A 9890-nucleotide genomic window follows, 5' to 3' on the forward strand; every position below is an offset into this window, starting at 1 on the left:
TTGGCCATCATAGGTTTTCAGTTCTTAATGGCTTGTACAGTCCTTGGAATACATAAATTGACACCTGCCAGAGCATATCGAGAATATTGGTCATACCCGTGCTACACATGAGTGGGATGTGACCCTCATCTTTTGGTCCTAACATTCTAGCTTTCTCACCTTCATTTTGTTCCCACTAATTATGAGGCCACCGTGGTAGTCGTGGTGAGACTTTCTCTGCAAACTCCAGCAGCATCTGTGGAATCCAGCACAGATGGCCTTGCCTTGTGCAGCCCCTTGGCTCAGCTCTCCGGGGATGTTCCTTTAGTCCTTCTACAAGAAGAATGTATGTTTCTCATTCAGCACAAGTTTTATAAAAACCTTAATGTTCTCTTTATACCAACATTTTGCGCAATAGGTATTAGCATCACAGCCCAATTCCTGCGGGTCCTAGAATCTAACTGGAGTAGGCTCCTTTTGAAGCAAACAGCCAATGACTGTACTGCCATCCTAAAGTTGGAGGGACACTGATTGGTATGTGTAGCCTTGGAAGTATTAGATGGGTAGCTGTTAATTAGGGTTAAAGGGAAGTCAAACTATCCTCAGGGTCCAGCTCAGGAGTTACTCGAAGCTCTATGCAGCCAGGGGGAGGCCCCTCAAGCTGAGAAGAGAGGACCTCAGGCAAGTCTTTGGGCCCTGCAATGTTCCACTATATTTCTCACCTGGGCACAGCCCTCACCTGCTCTGTGCCTATTCTTTTTTCTATTCTCTACTCCTCCTTTCTCTTTCCTCCTTCCTCCTTCCTCTTTCCCAGTGAATATATCTTTTTTTTTTCTCCAGAAGTCTAAAGATTTCAATGACCAGAATTTCCACTACCATGGTGGTTACAGAGATAGGAAGGCCACTCCCAGCCACTCCCATTACTCCTGTGCTGGAGAGACAGTGCATCACGAGGCTCTACTCCACAGGCCCTGCTAGACTGTTTATGAGGAACTGGAGGGGAAGCTGTGCTGAGCATTGTGCTCCAAGTCAGCTGTGGAGGGCTTAAGTCCCTCAGGGCAGTGCTCAAGAACTCTGCACTGCATCATGTCTTGGCGTAGCACCGGGGTGAGCATGGGGGCAAAGAACACTAGAGTTGTGTGGCAGAGAAGATGCCAGGAACAAAAAATCCCGTTTCCCATTTGTTCCTCAATTTATTTTTCTGCCAAAGTAAAGGAAGCCTATCTACTTCCTCAAAAGATGGAGAAAGAAAAGGAGAAGACCCAGTATAAACACAAGGGCTGGAACTGGACTGAACAGGGTCTGCATGGGCTCAGGTGCTGAGCTGGGCTAGACCTAAAGCAACAGGCTACTTAAATACTCATTGGCCTTTTCTCCTTTGGGCTGAGAAGTCCATGCATAACAGGATGCTGCTGAGCACTGGTGGGGACAGAGCTTGAATTCCAAAGGCTGGATGGAGCCAATGTTTGGGTCTCTATTTCTTAGGATCTGGAGCTCAGGTTCAAGTCCTCCACCAGCCTGACATCTTCAAATCCCAGTTTCCTCGTCTGCAAAGTGGGAATTCTCATCATTCCATCTCATAGACCTAGGGACAAGGTCAAATGCAATACTGAGCCCAAAGGCATCTTGGAAAGTATAACACAAATGTGGTTATTAATAGCCTATCATTAATGTTATGGTGTTTTCTTATACCATAAGGCAATTTCAAAGGAAAGTGTGAGCAAGGTAAAGTAGTCCCAGAGGGAACCAAAAACACGAACTCTTGCACCCTCAGGTAAGACACATTTTGGACATCTTCAAACTTAGTTTTTATTTAAGATAGTTTTAAATTGGTTTCTATTAAAATTCAAAAGCATTTTATGAGTGTTAGGAAAGATTCCTGCCCCTACTCTTTGCCATGGCTAAGTTAGCTTTGCCTCTCCCTACTGAGGTGAGCTCTCCACTCTTCTCTCTGAGCCCACAGGTGGGGGCATGGTGAGCCTCTGGTTATACTTTGAAATTAGTGTTGAGAGAGAGGCAGGCAGGCAGGGAGGGCATCTGACAGGAAGGGCAGGTTTTTCTGCCCTCCCTGCCTGCTCCACACCCAGTCACCTTGTCACCCCATGGGATCTGTCAGCCCAGCCCCATCATCAGAGGGCACCGCACTGAGGCCCCCCACCAATCTTTCCAGAATAATCTGTCTTTCCCACTGATCTTCCCTTTTGTTCCCAGGGCCTCTTTACTGCTAGCCCCATTGGTGCACCCAGACACTAGCAGCCTATGTTACTCAACCTATCATTAGCTCTGGAGGGGGAATGGATAGAGAGACAGGGGCTGTGCCTGGGTTAGGTTAAAAGAGCCCGAAATGAAGGTACAGGCTGTGCAGGACATGCTCAGTGGCCCTGGCCTGGGCTTCTCCTATGCTCCAGAGGGGTCCAGGCTGGTGAATACCAGGCCCCAGGTAGGACAACATTCAGGCCTCCTGGCATCCCTCCTGGTGGCAGCTGAGCTCATGGCATGGCCTTTTCCAGGCCTCACCCTGTTGTAGCCACCAACTCTTCCTTACTCTCAGGCCCTGGTCTGTTCCTTCCTCAGTGAGGGTCCCTGGCCCCCAACTAGGCACAAACATGACAATATTTTGCTCTTGAATTCTCCATAGGGATGCACGCCTCCTATGAGGGGGGATGACTGGCCCCCTACCTCAGGCTGGCTGATTGATCGTGTATCTTCTGATGGGTGGAATGACAAGCCAGCCCCAACAGCTGAGCTTGTCCTCAGTCATCCTTGGCCTGAGGGGTTTCCAGGATGTCAGGGGCTCTGGCCTTCATGGAAAGAGAAACAGCACAACAAATGGTTTAGGACCGTAAACCTGCAGACAGGAGAGCCCACAAATGAGACTGATCTGGGCTTACTCTTAGCTCTGAAATTCATTTTATGGCTTTGGACAGATCCATTTACTTCTTTTAACGTTAGTTTCCTTGTGTTTTGGGGAATGAAGTCCCCAACTTGGGAAGAATGATAGTGAGCTTGAATGCACATACAGTGCTTTGGCACCAAAATCACTTATCCCATCAGCCAAAGTGTACTTGTGGATGGTGTCTCTCCATTTTGGGGATCAAACCCAGGGTTTCCTGTATGATAGTAAAGCACTCTACCACTGAGCTACATCTCCAGTCCAGTGCCCGGCTTCTTACATTTTTTGTGTGCACATTTGATTTGGTATATTTTGCTTTGGGTATATGTATGATTAAGCAAAATGCCCTTGCATTGACATCTGGCCTGCAGGATTGGGCTAGACACAGGTTGACTTTATTGCTGGAGGAACACTAAACTGTGTCTCTCTTCATATGGCATAGGGTGTATTTCTCAATCCCCTGTCAATGGGCATACTTGTACCTTAGCTCAGCAACAACACAACTAACACTTGAACACTTCCCAGGAGTTCCTGCTGAATTCACATCCCCGATTGCCACAAGTGAGGCAACCCAGAATTGGGGCCAGGTTTGAAGCAGGTCCCTGATCCCAGAAGTGGCTCTCATTCTTTGCACAGAGAATGCTGCAGTGGTGGGGAACCCTTGGGGCCAGTGGTGATCAACAACAGTCCACTAAAAGTTATCCTGGCCTGGGGACTGAAGGAAAGAATCTGGCTGAGAATGAATTTCCATGGTTGAGTTTGGTTTCATTAACTAAATTAGCTAACCAGCCACTGTATGAGTAATGTCTCAGAAACCACAATATTCATAAAGGGAATTAACTAAAACTACTATCATACAGATTCCACTTGGTGAATTGAATTTAGCAAGTGCCTGTATGCAGAGGAAGAAAGCAGATAACCACAGCCTTTGCTTTTTTATAACTCTCTGTTCTGTAAAAGTAACTTTTTAAAAGCTTTCTATCACTGATTCCTACCCTGTATCTATGACATAAATAGCATAGATTTTAGTAATGGTAGTTTACAGCTAGATAACTTTAAAGATAGATTAGGCTAAGTGACGTTCCTAAGGTCACAAAGGAATTGTTGAGGAATCCAGGACTTTATCTCTTAGTTCACTGGGTTTTCTTTTTGTTGTTGTTGTTGTTTGGTTTTCCTTTGTCACTGTTACTAGCTATTCTCTACAGAGGAGCCAGAGTCATCAGTCTCCTGACCTCAGCTGAAACCATATCACTTCCCAGCTTACAGCCTCTGATGGCCTCCTATTAGAGATAGGTACAATCCTGGTGGCTTACCTGGCCCAGCCTCCTGGCTCCTTCTCTGCCCCTTCACACTAGGCTGCCTAGTAGTAGGTAGGCTGCCCTGCCTCTCACTTCCCCACCGGCTCCTCACAGCCTGGTGAGAGAGAGGAAAAAGGGGCCATGAGCAATGGGAAATATACACCAACAGCTGTAGTGTGAGACTGCACAAGCCCTCCTGGGTCAGCTCTTCCATACCCAGTCTGAGCTCAGCTCACTTTCACCCTTAGATCTGACCACAAAACAGAACCCAGCCATCATCTGGAGCATACTCAGACTGCAAGTTGTGCCTTCTTCCTAGGCTTGGCTGCTAAAACTACAATCTTCTCTAACTTTAATCCTTCCCCTCTGATCTCAGTGACCCAGACAGCCTTTCAACTAAAGTGGCTTCTCTCTCACTGGGAATTGACAGTGAGATTCAGACTAAAAGAGATACTGAAGGCTAGAAAGACCCTAGAGAGCACATAATTTTGTCTCTTTCTGGATGGTATTACAATTAATAAATGCTATTATTTATTTTTTATTTGTTCCATTGGCTCTTCCTCCTCATACACACCTTGTATCAATCAAGTATTAGTATCACATTTTACCTCTATTCACTTTTTAGCTAAATCTCTTTACTTTTAAACTGTTTGTTCTGTGGGTTACAATATGCATCATTAATTTACTATCATCTACCTTAAATTCATATCTAAGAACTTAAACTAGTATAATGCCTTTTACCACCCCATCCTCTGTTCTACTCTTGTCATATATGTTGTTCTTGAGTCTAAGCCCCATTATTATTGCTATTGTTTTTACTGCTTTAGATAATTGTCTTTTAAAGAAATTAAGAGCTGAAAAGATGACTCTCTTAAAGTTACCCCAAGTTTCCAGTGCTCTTCATTCTTTCCTGTAGATTGTTTTCCTTTAGTTTTGGTCAAGTTTCCCTTCAAAACGTAGAACTTCACAGTTCTCTCCCCTTCACAGAACAAAACACCATCTCCACCCTTCCATCCTTGCTTCCCCAAATCTGCGAGCCTCCAACCATTTCTCACAGTGAAACAACTGCCAAGATAAATTTGTGGTCATTTCCAGACTCCCTAAGGACAGATCCAGATGGAGCCATGAGAGTGTGGAGAGGGCAAGTAGCAAGGGGCCTCACCTCTTCCTCCTTCCTAGTCCACCTCCCCCAGCCTGAAACAGCACCTCTCTGACCCCAAAAGGTGAGATTACATTACCAGGTTTATCCTTATTTTTCCCCTTTCCTTCCCGGCAGAGGGAAGCAGGCCCCAAGGCCTTTTCAGCAATACTTTGATCCCTTTTAGTTGTCCCCAGGGATTTCAAGGCCACTGAACGCAAAACTCTACTAGGAGGAGAGAGAGATGTGGAGCGGCTGCAGAGAAGCCAAGAAGCTTACAGACTAGGAGGCCAGGTGCAGGTGCACCCATCCTAAGGAAATCCAGCCTTCTCTTTTCCTTCTTCTCTCCCCTCTTCCCCCTTCTCTCCCTGCCAACCAGCAAGGATCAGTTAAACTGTGGAGTGGAATCAGTGTGGCTGGGTAGCACAAGATAATCAAAGAAGCCCTTAGATGCTGGACTCTACTGAGGGTATTGCCTCTGAGTCTCACCCATCCCTAAATATGTGCTAAATATATTCCTCAAAGCCTTGGGAATATACAGGTGAGGACAAATTAAAGGTTGTGCTACTGCACATGTGGCAGATCTGGAGAGGACACTAGCAGATGGCTGGAGGCCACCCTTTGAAGGGATCCTGAAAGGGTGATGGGTGTAGGGACATCCCTGAGCTTGAAGGCAGTGATGGTAAGAAGCACAGCTGGCCTTAGCCCTTTGTTCCACCTCCTCCATAAGTGTCCCGGGGCCCTCGAACAGCTGACCTCCAGAAATCCTGCTGAATATGCTCAAAGTTCCACCTCTAAGGCTTCCACAGACACTGTTATAGTGTCACTGTTTCCCCTCCTCCTGTTTTTGCTTTTTGTTAGAGCTCTGAAGCCAGTCAGACCTGAGTTCAAATCTCAACTTGATCATTTGCCCAACTGGCTGATCTTAAATAATTCACTTCCCTCATTGAGTCACGACCTTCTTGTCTATAAAAATGAAGATATCTTCTTACTTGGAAAATTCTTCAAGAATGAATATAATAAGGATAGGGTTTATATGCTTAAAACATAGAGTTCATCTAAAACAAGAAATACACCAATACAAAACCAGATAATTCCAAGTGGCTAACTACACTTAAAATATGTTTAGTAGTATTACCAATAAAAATAAAAACTAAACAGGGGCTAGAGTTGTAACTCAAGGTTTACAGGTGTAGCTCAGGGCTGGTGCACATGCTTAGCACGTTTGAGGTTCTGGGTTCAATCCCCAGCAAAACACACACATACACACAAAAAGAAAGAGAAAAGACAAACTACATTCTACCTTTGAAAACCTACTATAGTTTTTAATCTATAATAATCAGTATCATCCAGGGTTTATATGATGGATCATGTCTCCTTGGTTTCTAGCAATGATTTTTTTGAACAGTTTGGCCATATCTACCAAGAACAATAACATTGCTTATACACTTTGACCTAGTAATTTCACTTCTAGGAATCTGTTTTAAGGATATAATCAGAGATGAGGTCAAAGATTAATATTCACAGATGTTCATTATAATTATTAATAGGAAAGCTTTAGAAACACAAATCTAAACAATTATGAGCAAAAGAATGCTTAGATTTTTAATATTGCATCCTTAAAGTGGGATTATATAGAGGCCGAGGATTTAGCTCAGTGGTTCCGCTGCCTGTCTTGCAAGCACAAGGTCCGGAGTTCGATCCCCGGTACCAAAACAAACAAAAAGTGGAATTATATAGCTAGTAAAACATTTTCAAAAACAATTACAGTGGTACCCCAGTTCATGAACTCGATTCTCTCCACAATTCTGATCACAAACTGAACTGGATGAGAACTGAATCAAATTTCCCCATAAGGTCAATATTGAATTTGATTCAGTTCTTATCCAACTCAGTTTGCAACCAGAATCGTGGAAAGAATCAAGTTTGTGAACCGAGGTACCACTGTAATGATATAATAATTATAATATAATACTTGCTGATAAGATGTATAATCCCACTTTTATGCAGCTATGTTTTATACATATATTCCATTAGAAAAAATATTGAAAAATAATACCTCCAAATGTTAACAATTGTGATGTGAAAGGTTATGGATAATATTTTCTTTATTTTCTAAATTTCTCCCAATAATCCTTACTTTTAAAATTAGAAATTAAAAATTACTATTTAAAATTAAAAGCAGACTGTTTGACCCAGTAATTCTTCTTTAAACCTATCCTTTAAAAAAGTCAGAAAAACAGCAAAATGATGCTTATTGATGGAGTGCCATGTGCCGTCTTGACATGATGGTAAACATGGTTTCCTCAAGTATTTATCGTTTGTTTATGGTGAAATCATTCGAAATATTTTCTTCTAGCTTTTTTTCATTTAATCTTAATAATCTATGAGAAGACCTTATCTCTGTCACCATTCAGGAGACAAGAAGCAGTGGAGACCTAGCAACTTAATGGGCCCTTATCTCAAAAAAGAGGGAGCAGATCCCGGGGATGTAGCTCAGTACGAAGGCGCTGGGTCCAATCACCAGTGCTAGAACAAAAAAGCCTGCATTTGAACCCTGACCATCTACCTCCAGAATTTCCTGCATCCGTTGTCTCCAATAACTGAAATCACTTGACCTGGCACGACTCTAGCTAGCAGACTTCCAAATCATCTCTCCTTCCAGATTATGTTTTATTTTAAAATCAATAAAAATATTTCTAAAAGAAAAGAACTTCAGCAAATGATAACATCTTTGGTGCCAAGATGTTATTGAACCATTATTTCAAAAGATAGACAAACAGATGTCCAGAATTCAGAGAAATCTGGGAAACTGGTTGTATCTTCACTGGGACACTGGGACACTGGGACACTGCAAGGCACGAAGGATGCTTTGGAAGAGCTTTTTAATGACATTGAAGTATTTTTGTTATAAAGAGAATTAAACAGACAATAGGACATGGTAGATACAATGTGATATCAAATATGTTGAAGTGAGTTTCAAAACCTGGAATATACATATTTAAATACTAACAATTGTTATAACATGGCCATAGATTATATATGATTCTTATTTCTGTTCATATGTTTTTATATTATTTTCATATACCATGCCTATAATGAACAGTTACTTTATGAGCAGAACTTAAAGAAAAGAGAAAGATAACAATAGGGATGAGGTGGGGAAGGAAATAAACTTCTGTTCTGGGAAAGAGAAATTACCTCACAAGTTTGTGGGGATAATTAGATGAGGCCACACACGTGGATGAGACTAACACAGCGCCTGGCAGATAACAAGTGTTCAGAAAGTTTATTCCTCCCTCTCTCCCTCCCCTGTGCTTATGCCTGTCTTTCTTGTTTTATTGGGAGACAGGATCTCGCTATGTAGCCCAGGCTGGCCTTGAACTTGCAATCCTCCTTACTCAGCAAGGGCTGGGATTACAGGTGTGTGCCACCACGTCCAGCTTATCCTGTCCACCATTGACAGTCCTCTGGCATCGACTTTCCTTCACTGGAGTAACATTTGTCTCTCCCCAGTTGGGAGTGGGTCTGCTGGACCAAAAGACTGTTAGCTAGTTCCCACAGTGCTTCCTTCTGAGCAAGGTGCCCAAAGAAGCTCGGGGAAGCCATGCTGGCCAGGGACAGAGGAGCAGAAATGACACCTGCTTCCCTCCCCCTGACAGCCCTTGCACACAGTTTCCTCTCAGGATGGCAGGTAGGGAGGTAAGGTTTGCATGGAGCCAAGGAGCAAGTGATGAGTTTCCTCATAAATGGCCCTTTCCCTTCTATCCCCTAATCTACAGCTGGCAGGGAGATGGCTCCTATTAGGGGTCCTAGCCAACCATTCTTCCCTCACTGATAACTAGAGCCCCATCATTAAAGCTGAATGCTATTTAAGCAGTGCTGTTTTCAGGCACCTTTTGCAATGCAGACCCCCTTTCAGGGTACAAACATTTCGAAGCTCCGATCCTCCTTTATACACATCTTTATCAGCTTCCCATCAGAAGGCATGTATGTGCGAGCCCCAGCTTATGAGAGCTGCCCAGGGAACCACTGAGAACTGACACACCTGGGATGAGGGTTCAGAATGTGCTATCAGCAAACCCATGCTCTGTCTCCTACCATGTGCCGGGCACTGCCAAATCACAGAAGGTGAAGCCTAAGGGAGGCAAGGTCCAGGCCTCAGGTCTCTTACTCCATAAGTGAAAACTGACACAAACATGAAACACAGCAGCAAGGGGCCGGAATTTAGCTCAGGGGTTCTGCTGCCTACCTCGAAAGCACAAGGACCCGAGTTCGATTCCTGATACCAAAAAAACCAAAAAAAACCAGCAGCAAAAACACATGGTAGAACAGAACTTCAGGGTGGGAGGGACCTTAAAACTTTCAAGGTTGACCATCTAATTGATTATTAAATGAGTGGCACTGGAAATAAACATTAGGTTTACCAATCTCAGAGACAGTAGAGGCAGGACTGCCTGAGCAGGTTTTGTATACAGGATAGTTAGGGTAGAGAGGTTCAGGGGAGTGGAAAAGCAAAGCACAGAGCTGGGACAGTATTAGAGAGAAAGTGAGCTGACTCTTGGAGGTTTGTGAGGGAGAG

The 9890-nt window shown here is 43.8% G+C and overlaps 1 long non-coding RNA gene across 1 annotated transcript; it reads right to left on the reverse strand.

The window, feature by feature from the left end:
- Nucleotides 1-4287, reverse strand: LOC147826984 (uncharacterized). The gene is made up of 3 exons (XR_015453138.1): nucleotides 4186-4287; nucleotides 2659-2780; nucleotides 1-1564 (listed from the first exon to the last, which is right to left on the reverse strand). It is a non-coding gene; the product is annotated as an uncharacterized LOC147826984 (long non-coding RNA).
- Between the last annotated feature and the right edge of the window lie 5603 nt (nucleotides 4288-9890).

The sequence above is a fragment of the Heterocephalus glaber genome, unplaced genomic scaffold (assembly GCF_053883595.1).
Source record: "Heterocephalus glaber isolate CG9 unplaced genomic scaffold, H.glaber_assembly_v1.0 deba00001457, whole genome shotgun sequence".
NCBI classification, from domain to species: domain Eukaryota; kingdom Metazoa; phylum Chordata; class Mammalia; order Rodentia; family Bathyergidae; genus Heterocephalus; species Heterocephalus glaber.